Source organism: Girardinichthys multiradiatus, chromosome 11, assembly GCF_021462225.1.
Source record: "Girardinichthys multiradiatus isolate DD_20200921_A chromosome 11, DD_fGirMul_XY1, whole genome shotgun sequence".
NCBI classification, from domain to species: Eukaryota; Metazoa; Chordata; class Actinopteri; order Cyprinodontiformes; family Goodeidae; genus Girardinichthys; species Girardinichthys multiradiatus.
Genome location: NC_061804.1, coordinates 19,696,838 through 19,711,562, shown reverse-complemented (window position 1 = coordinate 19,711,562; position 14,725 = coordinate 19,696,838).

Below are 14,725 nucleotides of genomic sequence, written 5' to 3'. Positions count from 1 at the left end.
TCCACTACTGTTATGCGTGTGTAAGTGACTGGCCTGGTTGGACCCCACATGGAAGCACGTTTCAACAATCCATCTGAAGGTGTGTATGCCACTGGCTTGTTTGGGCTCCATGAGGAGAACCATTAAAAACATGTGATCAGATGACTGGCTGAATGCTGTTTATGGTACCTTCAGACTAAAAAATAGCTTCCCAACACAAGCTAAACTAACAAGCATGTAAACTAAGGGAATGAGAGCAGGACTCCAAAATTTATTTCTCACAACAAAGTCTAACTGAATGTTACCTGTAGGCTGGCATCCTGTGTGATGCTGTCATCAGGGAAAGAGTCCCACGAGGTTCTGGCTGGCTCAGCTACAGCAGTAGATGACTGCGAGCCTGTCACCTGGAATTAAAACCACAAATAACTTACTAACATCATACAGATAACATAAATGACAGACTCAAGACCTGTAAAGATAGTCCCCAAAACCAAAAGAGCACTTCTAACTACAAGTGTTCCAGTCAGTTCTGGATTTCTAATCAGGTCCTATAACAGCATCTTTATGGATGTAGTGGAGCATCCTTCAGCCTGACAGTTTAGCTGTTGAAGATGTGCAGAATTATAGCTGTAATATAATGTGCTTCCATAATGTCAGGTACTACAACTATGATCTAGAAATATAACAAAAGCTTAGATCTACACGGGAGGGCCCCACAAGGAGGCACATTTCAGAAATCCATTACTGTTATGCGTGTGTAAGTGACTGGCCTGGTTGGACCCCACATGGAAGCACGTTTCAACAATCCATCTGAAGGTGTGTATGCCACTGGCTTGTTTGGGCTCCATGAGGAGAACCATTAAAAACATGTGATCAGATGACTGGCTGAATGCTGTTTATGGTACCTTCTGACTAAAAAATAGTTTCCCAACACAAGCTAAACTAACAAGCATGTAAACTAAGGGAATGAGAGCAGGTCTCCAAAATTTATTTCTCACAACAAAGTCTAACTGAATGTTACCTGTAGGCTGGCATCCTGTGTGATGCTGTCATCAGGGAAAGAGTCCCACGAGTTTCTGGCTGGCTCAGCTACAGCAGTAGATGACTGCGAGCCTGTCACCTGGAATTAAAACCACAAATAACTTACTAACATCATACAGATAACATAAATGACAGACTCAAGACCTGTAAAGATAGTCCCCAAAACCAAAAGAGCACTTCTAACTACAAGTGTTCCAGTCAGTTCTGGATTTCTAATCAGGTCCTATAAAAGCATCTTTATGGATGTAGTGGAGCATCCTTCAGCCTGACAGTTTAGCTGTTGAAGATGTGCAGAATTATAGCTGTAATATAATGTGCTTCCATAATGTCAGGTACTACAACTATGATCTAGAAATATAACAAAAGCTTAGATCCACACGGGAGGGCCCCACAAGGAGGCACATTTCAGAAATCCATTACTGTTATGCGTGTGTAAGTGACTGGCCTGGTTGGACCCCACATGGAAGCACATTTCAACAATCCATCTGAAGGTGTGTATGCCACTGGCTTGTTTGGGCTCCATGAGGAAACCATTAAAAACATGTGATCAGATGACTGGCTGAATGCTGTTTATGGTACCTTCTGACTAAAAAATAGTTTCCCAACACAAGCTAAACTAACAAGCATGTAAACTAAGGGAATGAGAGCAGGTCTCCAAAGTTTATTTCTCACAACAAAGTCTAACTGAATGTTACCTGTAGGCTGGCATCCTGTGTGATGCTGTCATCAGGGAAAGAGTCCCACGAGTTTCTGGCTGGCTCAGCTACAGCAGTAGATGACTGCGAGCCTGTCACCTGGAATTAAAACCACAAATAACTTACTAACATCATACAGATAACATAAATGACAGACTCAAGACCTGTAAAGATAGTCCCCAAAACCAAAAGAGCACTTCTAACTACAAGTGTTCCAGTCAGTTCTGGATTTCTAATCAGGTCCTATAACAGCATCTTTATGGATGTAGTGGAGCATCCTTCAGCCTGACAGTTTAGCTGTTGAAGATGTGCAGAATTATAGCTGTAATATAATGTGCTTCCATAATGTCAGGTACTACAACTATGATCTAGAAATATAACAAAAGCTTAGATCTACACGGGAGGGCCCCACAAGGAGGCACATTTCAGAAATCCATTACTGTTATGCGTGTGTAAGTGACTGGCCTGGTTGGACCCCACATGGAAGCACGTTTCAACAATCCATCTGAAGGTGTGTATGCCACTGGCTTGTTTGGGCTCCATGAGGAGAACCATTAAAAACATGTGATCAGATGACTGGCTGAATGCTGTTTATGGTACCTTCTGACTAAAAAATAGTTTCCCAACACAAGCTAAACTAACAAGCATGTAAACTAAGGGAATGAGAGCAGGTCTCCAAAATTTATTTCTCACAACAAAGTCTAACTGAATGTTACCTGTAGGCTGGCATCCTGTGTGATGCTGTCATCAGGGAAAGAGTCCCACGAGTTTCTGGCTGGCTCAGCTACAGCAGTAGATGACTGCGAGCCTGTCACCTGGAATTAAAACCACAAATAACTTACTAACATCATACAGATAACATAAATGACAGACTCAAGACCTGTAAAGATAGTCCCCAAAACCAAAAGAGCACTTCTAACTACAAGTGTTCCAGTCAGTTCTGGATTTCTAATCAGGTCCTATAAAAGCATCTTTATGGATGTAGTGGAGCATCCTTCAGCCTGACAGTTTAGCTGTTGAAGATGTGCAGAATTATAGCTGTAATATAATGTGCTTCCATAATGTCAGGTACTACAACTATGATCTAGAAATATAACAAAAGCTTAGATCCACACGGGAGGGCCCCACAAGGAGGCACATTTCAGAAATCCATTACTGTTATGCGTGTGTAAGTGACTGGCCTGGTTGGACCCCACATGGAAGCACATTTCAACAATCCATCTGAAGGTGTGTATGCCACTGGCTTGTTTGGGCTCCATGAGGAAACCATTAAAAACATGTGATCAGATGACTGGCTGAATGCTGTTTATGGTACCTTCTGACTAAAAAATAGTTTCCCAACACAAGCTAAACTAACAAGCATGTAAACTAAGGGAATGAGAGCAGGTCTCCAAAGTTTATTTCTCACAACAAAGTCTAACTGAATGTTACCTGTAGGCTGGCATCCTGTGTGATGCTGTCATCAGGGAAAGAGTCCCACGAGGTTCTGGCTGGCTCAGCTACAGCAGTAGATGACTGCGAGCCTGTCACCTGGAATTAAAACCACAAATAACTTACTAACATCATACAGATAACATAAATGACAGACTCAAGACCTGTAAAGATAGTCCCCAAAACCAAAAGAGCACTTCTAACTACAAGTGTTCCAGTCAGTTCTGGATTTCTAATCAGGTCCTATAACAGCATCTTTATGGATGTAGTGGAGCATCCTTCAGCCTGACAGTTTAGCTGTTGAAGATGTGCAGAATTATAGCTGTAATATAATGTGCTTCCATAATGTCAGGTACTACAACTATGATCTAGAAATATAACAAAAGCTTAGATCTACACGGGAGGGCCCCACAAGGAGGCACATTTCAGAAATCCATTACTGTTATGCGTGTGTAAGTGACTGGCCTGGTTGGACCCCACATGGAAGCACGTTTCAACAATCCATCTGAAGGTGTGTATGCCACTGGCTTGTTTGGGCTCCATGAGGAGAACCATTAAAAACATGTGATCAGATGACTGGCTGAATGCTGTTTATGGTACCTTCTGACTAAAAAATAGTTTCCCAACACAAGCTAAACTAACAAGCATGTAAACTAAGGGAATGAGAGCAGGTCTCCAAAATTTATTTCTCACAACAAAGTCTAACTGAATGTTACCTGTAGGCTGGCATCCTGTGTGATGCTGTCATCAGGGAAAGAGTCCCACGAGTTTCTGGCTGGCTCAGCTACAGCAGTAGATGACTGCGAGCCTGTCACCTGGAATTAAAACCACAAATAACTTACTAACATCATACAGATAACATAAATGACAGACTCAAGACCTGTAAAGATAGTCCCCAAAACCAAAAGAGCACTTCTAACTACAAGTGTTCCAGTCAGTTCTGGATTTCTAATCAGGTCCTATAAAAGCATCTTTATGGATGTAGTGGAGCATCCTTCAGCCTGACAGTTTAGCTGTTGAAGATGTGCAGAATTATAGCTGTAATATAATGTGCTTCCATAATGTCAGGTACTACAACTATGATCTAGAAATATAACAAAAGCTTAGATCCACACGGGAGGGCCCCACAAGGAGGCACATTTCAGAAATCCATTACTGTTATGCGTGTGTAAGTGACTGGCCTGGTTGGACCCCACATGGAAGCACATTTCAACAATCCATCTGAAGGTGTGTATGCCACTGGCTTGTTTGGGCTCCATGAGGAAACCATTAAAAACATGTGATCAGATGACTGGCTGAATGCTGTTTATGGTACCTTCTGACTAAAAAATAGTTTCCCAACACAAGCTAAACTAACAAGCATGTAAACTAAGGGAATGAGAGCAGGTCTCCAAAGTTTATTTCTCACAACAAAGTCTAACTGAATGTTACCTGTAGGCTGGCATCCTGTGTGATGCTGTCATCAGGGAAAGAGTCCCACGAGGTTCTGGCTGGCTCAGCTACAGCAGTAGATGACTGCGAGCCTGTCACCTGGAATTAAAACCACAAATAACTTACTAACATCATACAGATAACATAAATGACAGACTCAAGACCTGTAAAGATAGTCCCCAAAACCAAAAGAGCACTTCTAACTACAAGTGTTCCAGTCAGTTCTGGATTTCTAATCAGGTCCTATAACAGCATCTTTATGGATGTAGTGGAGCATCCTTCAGCCTGACAGTTTAGCTGTTGAAGATGTGCAGAATTATAGCTGTAATATAATGTGCTTCCATAATGTCAGGTACTACAACTATGATCTAGAAATATAACAAAAGCTTAGATCTACACGGGAGGGCCCCACAAGGAGGCACATTTCAGAAATCCATTACTGTTATGCGTGTGTAAGTGACTGGCCTGGTTGGACCCCACATGGAAGCACGTTTCAACAATCCATCTGAAGGTGTGTATGCCACTGGCTTGTTTGGGCTCCATGAGGAGAACCATTAAAAACATGTGATCAGATGACTGGCTGAATGCTGTTTATGGTACCTTCTGACTAAAAAATAGTTTCCCAACACAAGCTAAACTAACAAGCATGTAAACTAAGGGAATGAGAGCAGGTCTCCAAAATTTATTTCTCACAACAAAGTCTAACTGAATGTTACCTGTAGGCTGGCATCCTGTGTGATGCTGTCATCAGGGAAAGAGTCCCACGAGTTTCTGGCTGGCTCAGCTACAGCAGTAGATGACTGCGAGCCTGTCACCTGGAATTAAAACCACAAATAACTTACTAACATCATACAGATAACATAAATGACAGACTCAAGACCTGTAAAGATAGTCCCCAAAACCAAAAGAGCACTTCTAACTACAAGTGTTCCAGTCAGTTCTGGATTTCTAATCAGGTCCTATAAAAGCATCTTTATGGATGTAGTGGAGCATCCTTCAGCCTGACAGTTTAGCTGTTGAAGATGTGCAGAATTATAGCTGTAATATAATGTGCTTCCATAATGTCAGGTACTACAACTATGATCTAGAAATATAACAAAAGCTTAGATCCACACGGGAGGGCCCCACAAGGAGGCACATTTCAGAAATCCATTACTGTTATGCGTGTGTAAGTGACTGGCCTGGTTGGACCCCACATGGAAGCACATTTCAACAATCCATCTGAAGGTGTGTATGCCACTGGCTTGTTTGGGCTCCATGAGGAAACCATTAAAAACATGTGATCAGATGACTGGCTGAATGCTGTTTATGGTACCTTCTGACTAAAAAATAGTTTCCCAACACAAGCTAAACTAACAAGCATGTAAACTAAGGGAATGAGAGCAGGTCTCCAAAGTTTATTTCTCACAACAAAGTCTAACTGAATGTTACCTGTAGGCTGGCATCCTGTGTGATGCTGTCATCAGGGAAAGAGTCCCACGAGGTTCTGGCTGGCTCAGCTACAGCAGTAGATGACTGCGAGCCTGTCACCTGGAATTAAAACCACAAATAACTTACTAACATCATACAGATAACATAAATGACAGACTCAAGACCTGTAAAGATAGTCCCCAAAACCAAAAGAGCACTTCTAACTACAAGTGTTCCAGTCAGTTCTGGATTTCTAATCAGGTCCTATAAAAGCATCTTTATGGATGTAGTGGAGCATCCTTCAGCCTGACAGTTTAGCTGTTGAAGATGTGCAGAATTATAGCTGTAATATAATGTGCTTCCATAATGTCAGGTACTACAACTATGATCTAGAAATATAACAAAAGCTTAGATCCACACGGGAGGGCCCCACAAGGAGGCACATTTCAGAAATCCATTACTGTTATGCGTGTGTAAGTGACTGGCCTGGTTGGACCCCACATGGAAGCACGTTTCAACAATCCATCTGAAGGTGTGTATGCCACTGGCTTGTTTGGGCTCCATGAGGAGAACCATTAAAAACATGTGATCAGATGACTGGCTGAATGCTGTTTATGGTACCTTCTGACTAAAAAATAGCTTCCCAACACAAGCTAAACTAACAAGCATGTAAACTAAGGGAATGAGAGCAGGTCTCCAAAGTTTATTTCTCACAACAAAGTCTAACTGAATGTTACCTGTAGGCTGGCATCCTGTGTGATGCTGTCATCAGGGAAAGAGTCCCACGAGGTTCTGGCTGGCTCAGCTACAGCAGTAGATGACTGCGAGCCTGTCACCTGGAATTAAAACCACAAATAACTTACTAACATCATACAGATAACATAAATGACAGACTCAAGACCTGTAAAGATAGTCCCCAAAACCAAAAGAGCACTTCTAACTACAAGTGTTCCAGTCAGTTCTGGATTTCTAATCAGGTCCTATAAAAGCATCTTTATGGATGTAGTGGAGCATCCTTCAGCCTGACAGTTTAGCTGTTGAAGATGTGCAGAATTATAGCTGTAATATAATGTGCTTCCATAATGTCAGGTACTACAACTATGATCTAGAAATATAACAAAAGCTTAGATCCACACGGGAGGGCCCCACAAGGAGGCACATTTCAGAAATCCATTACTGTTATGCGTGTGTTAGTGACTGGCCTGGTTGGACCCCTCATGGAAGCACGTTTCAACAATCCATCTGAAGGTGTGTATGCCACTGGCTTGTTTGGGCTCCATGAGGAGAACCATTAAAAACATGTGATCAGTTGACTGGCTGAATGCTGTTTATGGTACCTTCTGACTAAAAAATAGCTTCCCAACACAAGCTAAACTAACAAGCATGTAAACTAAGGGAATGAGAGCAGGTCTCCAAAATTTATTTCTCACAACAAAGTCTAACTGAATGTTACCTGTAGGCTGGCATCCTGTGTGATGCTGTCATCAGGGAAAGAGTCCCACGAGGTTCTGGCTGGCTCAGCTACAGCAGTAGGAGCCTGAGAGTCATTCAAGAGACAAAAATTAAGATTTTGTATACCTAATTAATATTGCAACTTGCATACTTGATTTTATTAACTTACTTTTTCACGCCATGGCCATTTAGAATCACCATAGTTGTAATCAATTTCAGTTCCTATTTCTATTTTTTTGATGGCAAACAGGCACAAATGGGGTTGATCATTTACTATTATTTTTTTCATGTTGCAGTTTGGAGACTTGTGGTTGTCGTTCACTAATCTTCCCAGAGAGCCATCCTCTATTGAAGCATCAATGCTAGGAGAGAAATAAAAGACATCAAACATTTTGCATAATATAACTAGTCTTTCAGTAAAATAAAAGTATGCTTACAGAAATAAAAACCTATATAAAAACCTATTTCAAAAGACAAAGTTGTGAGGCAGATTGAATGTCTTTTTGACAGCCACACAAAACAAATAATTTTTCAATAGTACATGTATGATGTGTTGTTGAGATATTGCTTCTAAGTGACTATCACTGATTAAGGGGCTTGAATTCCAGTCTCGTTTTAGAGTTCATAACTCCTCTATAGAAGATATTTGGACATACCACCAGTGACGATTCTGCCATTCAAACTCAAAGAGAAATGTACTCTCCTTTTCAGAGTACTTTCTTGTTTGGCATTTATCTGCTGATAGAAGTTGACCCCTGTATTCTAAGACGAAATCTCCTTGTTCAATGGGCTGGGTAGCAAACACACCCCTTCCTGCAAGGGCATTTTAAATAAACACAATGGTTAGGAAAAATTGAATTATTTTTTAATTTTTACATAAACCATTAACCATATAAATGTGGTAATATCTTATGATGTTAAATTCTTCCTTAGAAATCAAAAATACAACACCCAATATGAATTTGGTTGTTTTTTATATGTCATTTTATAAAAACATAAATCAATCCTTGGGTAAATGGTCCAAAAATGAGTTTCTTACCTTTGTGATCATCAATAAATCTTTCCATTAATCCTGGTTTGTCCTTTGAAGATTGAATGTAAAAGGTTGCTTCATCAGCAGGCTTTTTTCTTGCCTTCCTTTTAGACATTTTTGGCGCTAAAAAAAAAATTTTAAACATGACACAGACAACTAATAAGCATTATAATATATATAAGCACTCTATATTAATTTAAAAAGATTTGTAATCATGCACTGTATGGAGTCTGAAGGAATAAAACTGGCCAGATGGAGAACTAAGAGAACAAGAGTGAATAAAAAAAACACAGAATATTTTTCTATAATCTCTTTCAAAAAATCTGCCTATATTAATGAAAATGTTTGCCAGAAGGAAGCTGAGCTTTGGTACTTTTAACCAGTCACAGTTCCTATCAAATCCAAAAAAGGCCTGAAACAGCCCTTTAATTAAGTGGGTAGGTGTTTAGGATGCACAGACTGAAAACTAGATGGAGAAACTCTAAATAGTTCAAAAGTGGCATTTCCCCTACCATTATCCAATAGGGGTGCTCCAACCCAACCAAAGAGACAATTATATGAGAATAACTTGCAACTATAACTAGCGTTTTTAAAAAGTAACATGTCCAACACAGACCAGCAAAGCCATAGTGCTGCATCCAAACTTGAAGCACCAGGGGTGAAGGGGCAGCTACGAGCTCCACCATAACTGTATACCTAAGATGTAGCTTGCTCCACAGCTCAGATCATCACTGGAACATCTTTATTTCATCACACCAGTTCTACTGCAGCTTTATACATATTCAGAGTGGAATTCAGAATTCTTCTGTTTGCAAACAAAGTCCGATCTGATTCACGTTGCCACCTCCTCATATCCTCCTATTCTATGCACCTCAGTGCAAGCTCTTCTCACTTCAGCACCATGGGGAGCAGAGGTTTCTCCACCTCTGCTCCCAAACTCTGAATCCTTCTGGCTATGTCTACATTAAGTCATAGATGATAGAAATGTATACCCAACCAAGAATACAAATAGTTCCAAACCTGTTTTCATGTGGACAGGGCCACAAACATCAGCAACACTGAGACTCTCCCTGTTTATATCCAGACTTACAACCAATCTAATCAAGACTGCTTACTCTTTGTAAATCCAGACATTACATTTGATGTTTGTGTCTGGTTTGTTGTTATTGATGGTTTACTTTATTTGTAAGGTGACATTTTGTCTTTTGAATGGCACCTGTAAATATGTATTATTATTACGCTAACGTATGACGTCACGTGGCTGCTGAATTAAATGATAGTTATGTCAATATCAACAGCCTAAGTGAAGTTATTTCAATAGCTTTACCAATATAACTCATTTTAATTTCAAGGAGCTACCAACTCATTTTTATTATGAGTCTGTTTTAAAAGTGAACATATGCTAACGTTCTTAGCATACAGTGCTAGCGTTCTTGATAGTTTTATTCGCGTCAAAATGCTTATTTTATTAAACTGCAGCATTCTTTCACGTAAAAAAAACCTCTCGAGACATACAGAGACACACAGACATAACACTGAGCTTTAACAAGTGTTTGGCGAGTTTTTAAGAAGTTTCGGCGAGCAACTACGGCCAGAGTCCGGTTCTGGGATCGGCTGTTATGGAATATTAAAACATGGAATTCACCCCGAATATAACACGGAGCAACTATACATTCTGTTGTTTCCTTTTACACCACTGTGTTTAAAATCACTGTAAGCTAAAATGAATGACAAGTTAAAACGCCGGACTTTTAGGGGAAATCCTTACGCCACCGAAGTGACAAAATACCGAATGGGAAGCCTAAATCATTGCGTACAACCCCCTCGGAGTCTGGATTAAAAGCATTTCCACATCAGTTTCTTGTATTTAGTATTTACATGCTGTAAATTTACTCACCACGTATGTTGTGTTTGGTTCTGAGTAGCGTCTCGTCTTCCTTTGCAGCGTTTCCTCCTCACATAGAGCAGTTTCAGCCTGGCGCCGTCACACGTTATGAAGTGCCGTAAAAATGTTGTAAACGTATAAAGTGCCGTAAAGCTGGCGTTGTTAGCCGCTTGAAGCTAACATACCTGTAGCTAACAAACCTGCAGATTAAACTAATAAGTAAACTGATTGAAAATATTAAATAACTATTTATTTATACCTTCATTTTTCTTATGTCCAGAATATAAAAAATGCACAAGATATTTTTTTTCTAAATAAGTCTAAAGAATGAGTGTATTTTTTATAAAGCACAAAAGTGTAATGAACATTAAATAGCATGTAGATTAATTACAATTGTAATATAGGAATTTTAATAAAGAAAATGACAATGAATTATCACAGGGGCTTATGCAAATGTTTACACTATTGTTTTAGTTGCTATGCTTACTAAAATAATAATTACCTGCTTTAAATCTTTAATTTGGTTGTAATACCTAGTGCTGTTATAATATTTTATAACAGGAATTATACAAAAACCACTTTCTGAAACTTCAGGAAATTACATATTTTCTTGGGATATCGGCCACTCTTATTGGTCAAAAGTTGGACCAGGCGGGCTCAATGATACACACTTCCTGTAGTGTGTATACTTGCAGTACCACTTCCCACAGACAAGGGGTCTCTACTGAGCAAACACACTGTGCACACACTTTTCCAATCATTGCTACCAAGTGGGGTAAGTGAAAAAAAAGCATGAGGCATGTTAGGAGAGCATCCCAAGCTGCTTTAGAGTGGTTTCCCATGTGGGGTCCAGGATTTTGGAACCCACAAAGACACAGAGCCCCACTTTGTTGGTGGGCTCCCTGCGTTTGGGCCTTCCATGGTAACAAAAACAAGTGCACACACACACACACACACACACACACACACACACACACACACACACACAGACACAGACACACACGCAAAAGCATACTAGAGGCAAATGTCGGCTAATTACCGATTCGGGGAATCTCGAGGGACAATTAAAACAGAGAGGTGGCCCTTTGCTATGCGGTCCCTGTAACATATTTGGACTTGCAGCTTTTCCACCTCTCTGCCACTGTTTCCATTTGGTCACATAATTAGAAAAAAGTAGGCCATAAGTGGTGAGAGGGACAAACTGTCAGCCTGTGAAAGGGAGAGTTGTAACACTAGTAGAAGGAGTTAGGGGGGAGAGAAAATAGGCTGTATAAGCATATTTAGAAAATGCAGTGCTTTGCAAAACTATGCTTGCCCCTTGAACGTTTTCACATTTTGTCACATTACAATAACAAAGTCCCACATAATTTGCTGACATTTTAAGAAAGACCAACACATGATCGTGAAGTGGAAGGAAAATGGTGCATGGTTTTCACATTTATTACAAATAAGAATCTGAAAAGTGTGGCATGCATATATATATATATATATATATACAGGGGTTGGACAATGAAACTGAAACACCTGTCATTTTAGTGTGGGAGGTTTCAAGGCTAAATTGGACCAGCCTGGTAGCCAGTCTTCATTGATTGCACGTTGCACCAGTAAGAGCAGAGTGTGAAGGTTCAATTAGCAGGGTAAGAGCACAGTTTTGCTAAAAATATTGAAATGTACACAACATTATGGGTGACATACCAGAGTTCAAAAGAGGACAAATTGTTGGTGCACAAAAAGATCCTGGCGAAAGCAGTGGCACAATTGATGCAGGCTCCAAAATGTTTTCTTAAAACATTGCCCAGTATTTTGCTCCTTCCATCTTTTGAAGAACTCTGACCAGTTTCCCTGTCACTGCTGAAAAAAAAAAACACATGATGCTGCTCTCACCAAATTTCATAATGGGTATGGGGTATTCACCGTGATGTGCAATGTTAGTTTTCTGCCACACATAGCATTTTGCATGTAGGCCCAACATTTTTATCTTATCTGACCAGAGCAACATCTTCCACATGTTTGCTGCATCCCTAACATGGCTTGTAGCAAACTGCAAACTGATTTTTTAAGGAAACAATTTTCTTTAGGTCTCTATTCCATAAAGGCTAGAATTGAACACAGCTAATAACTGTCAGGTTCTCCCACTGGCGCTCAGGATCTCTTTAGCTCCTCCAGTTACCATGGGCTTCTTGGCTGAGTCTTTAATTAGTGCTCTCCTTAAAATGCCTGTGACATGCTTTTCCCACAAATGCAGAAATTGAAAGAAAACATCTTAATACTGAAGAATTTGGTTCAGTAATTGATCTGATGGGAAAATATCACCAGAGAAAAGGTTGTTGCTGCTGTTGCTAAACAGATCAAGGCTCAGCAGGTAAGAACATTCTTTGTCACAAAAATACATTTAGATATCTGTAGGTATTGTTCAGTCAGTCAGTCATTTTCTACCGCTTATTCCATAGTGGGTCGAGGTATTGTTAATAATTAAAAATCCAAACTTAATATTAATAATAATAATAAATAATAATAATGAGCTGCAAAATAATTAAAATAAGATCAATTACATGCACATACGATATATTTAAATAAATATTTCTCTAAAGATTCTAATATGAAGCTTCAAAAAATGACACACCAGGTAGTGTCTTCAGATCTTGAAACATCTGTTGTGTCTGCTGCTACTGCTCCATGCTGCTCAGCTTCGCCTCCGATTGTTTCACTGCTGTGTGGCATTGTCGGCTCTTCTAGAGGCTCCAACATAGAAGGAGTTGCGCCCAAAACATGTTCTCTGCCATCTGATGACAGCTGACTTTCTTCTTCTGACTCTGCTTCGTCTCTCTCTGATAGTGACTGAAATATATCTAAAGAAACATCAGATTTTTTGCTACTGTCTGTGTTGTCAACCATTGCAGCCACAACAACAACAGCACAACAAAATCACAATGGAATAGTCTGGAATTGCCTGTTTAATCAAATTTATGACCATATATGTAAAAAAAAAATGTTATTGTCAGCGGCATGAATGTACTTTTTTAGACATATTTTATCAATGTTTCCTTTCCATAAAGGTAATTGGATTTATCATAAAAATTTGATGTCACAGGCACTTTAAATCACCTGTCAATTTAGGTAGATGCCCAGGTCTTGATCAGTTTGCAATTGCAGGATACTTTATTTTCAGCTGAAGGATAGAACAGCACTCTGTAAGATTTACAAAACTTTGAATACTGTTCTATAACCTAACCCTGCTTTAAATTTCTGCCCAACATGCCCTCTGCTGTGTTCCTTGGTCTTCAAGATGCTGTTTGTTCACTAATGCTCTATAACAAACATCCAAGGCCTTCACAGAACAGCACAATTTTTGAGATTAAATTACATTTAAGGGAATGTTTAATAATTAGGCGATATTAAAAAACAACTGGTCATACCCATACTGGATTTTATGTAAGGGTAATAAATTAAAAGGGGTCTGAATACAAAAGCACACTTTTAAGATATTTACTTGTACAAAATGTGAAAACCATGCTTTATTTTACTTTTACTTAACATTTACTTACTACTTTGTGTTTGTCTCTCACATAAAATCTCAATAAAATACTGTGAAGTTTGTGGTTTTAAAGTTTTCCAAGATGCATTATTTAAATATCTAAATACAAACATATCCAAACAGGCAGAAGCTTCCAAATGTCAGATGGTAAGATTGACAGCATGAGGATTTAGGCGGTTGAGCCACAACACACACATACAAACACACGCATATGCTATGCCTTTCTATCTTTACAAGGACTTTGCATTGACTTCCATTCGTTTTCCATGTAAACTCACCGGCCACTTTATTAGGTACACCTGTTCAACTGCTCGTTAATGTAAATTTCTAATCAGCCAATCACATGGCAGCAACTCAATGCATTTAGGCATGTAGACATGGTCAAGATGATCTCCTGCGGTTCAAACTGACGCGCGCCATGTCATTAAGCACGAATCATCTCAGACTGGTTTCTTGAAAATGACAATGAGTTCACTGTACTCAAATGACCTCCACAGTCACCAGATCTCAATCCAATAGAGCACCTTTTGGATGTGGTGGAACGGGAGATTCGCATCATGGATGTGGAGCCGATAAATCTGCAGCATCTCTGTGATGCTATCATGTCAATATGGACCAAACTCTGAGGAGTGTTTCCAGTACCTTGTTGAATCTATGCCACGAAGGATTAAGGCAGCTCTGAAGGCAAAAGGGGGTCCAATCCGGTACTAGCAAGGTGTTCCTAATAAAGTGGCCAGTTAGTGTATTCCTATGGCATAAACCTGACCCTAACCCAAACCCTGACCTAGACTCAATTCACACCTTAGTCCTACAGCTAAACCCTAACCCAAAAA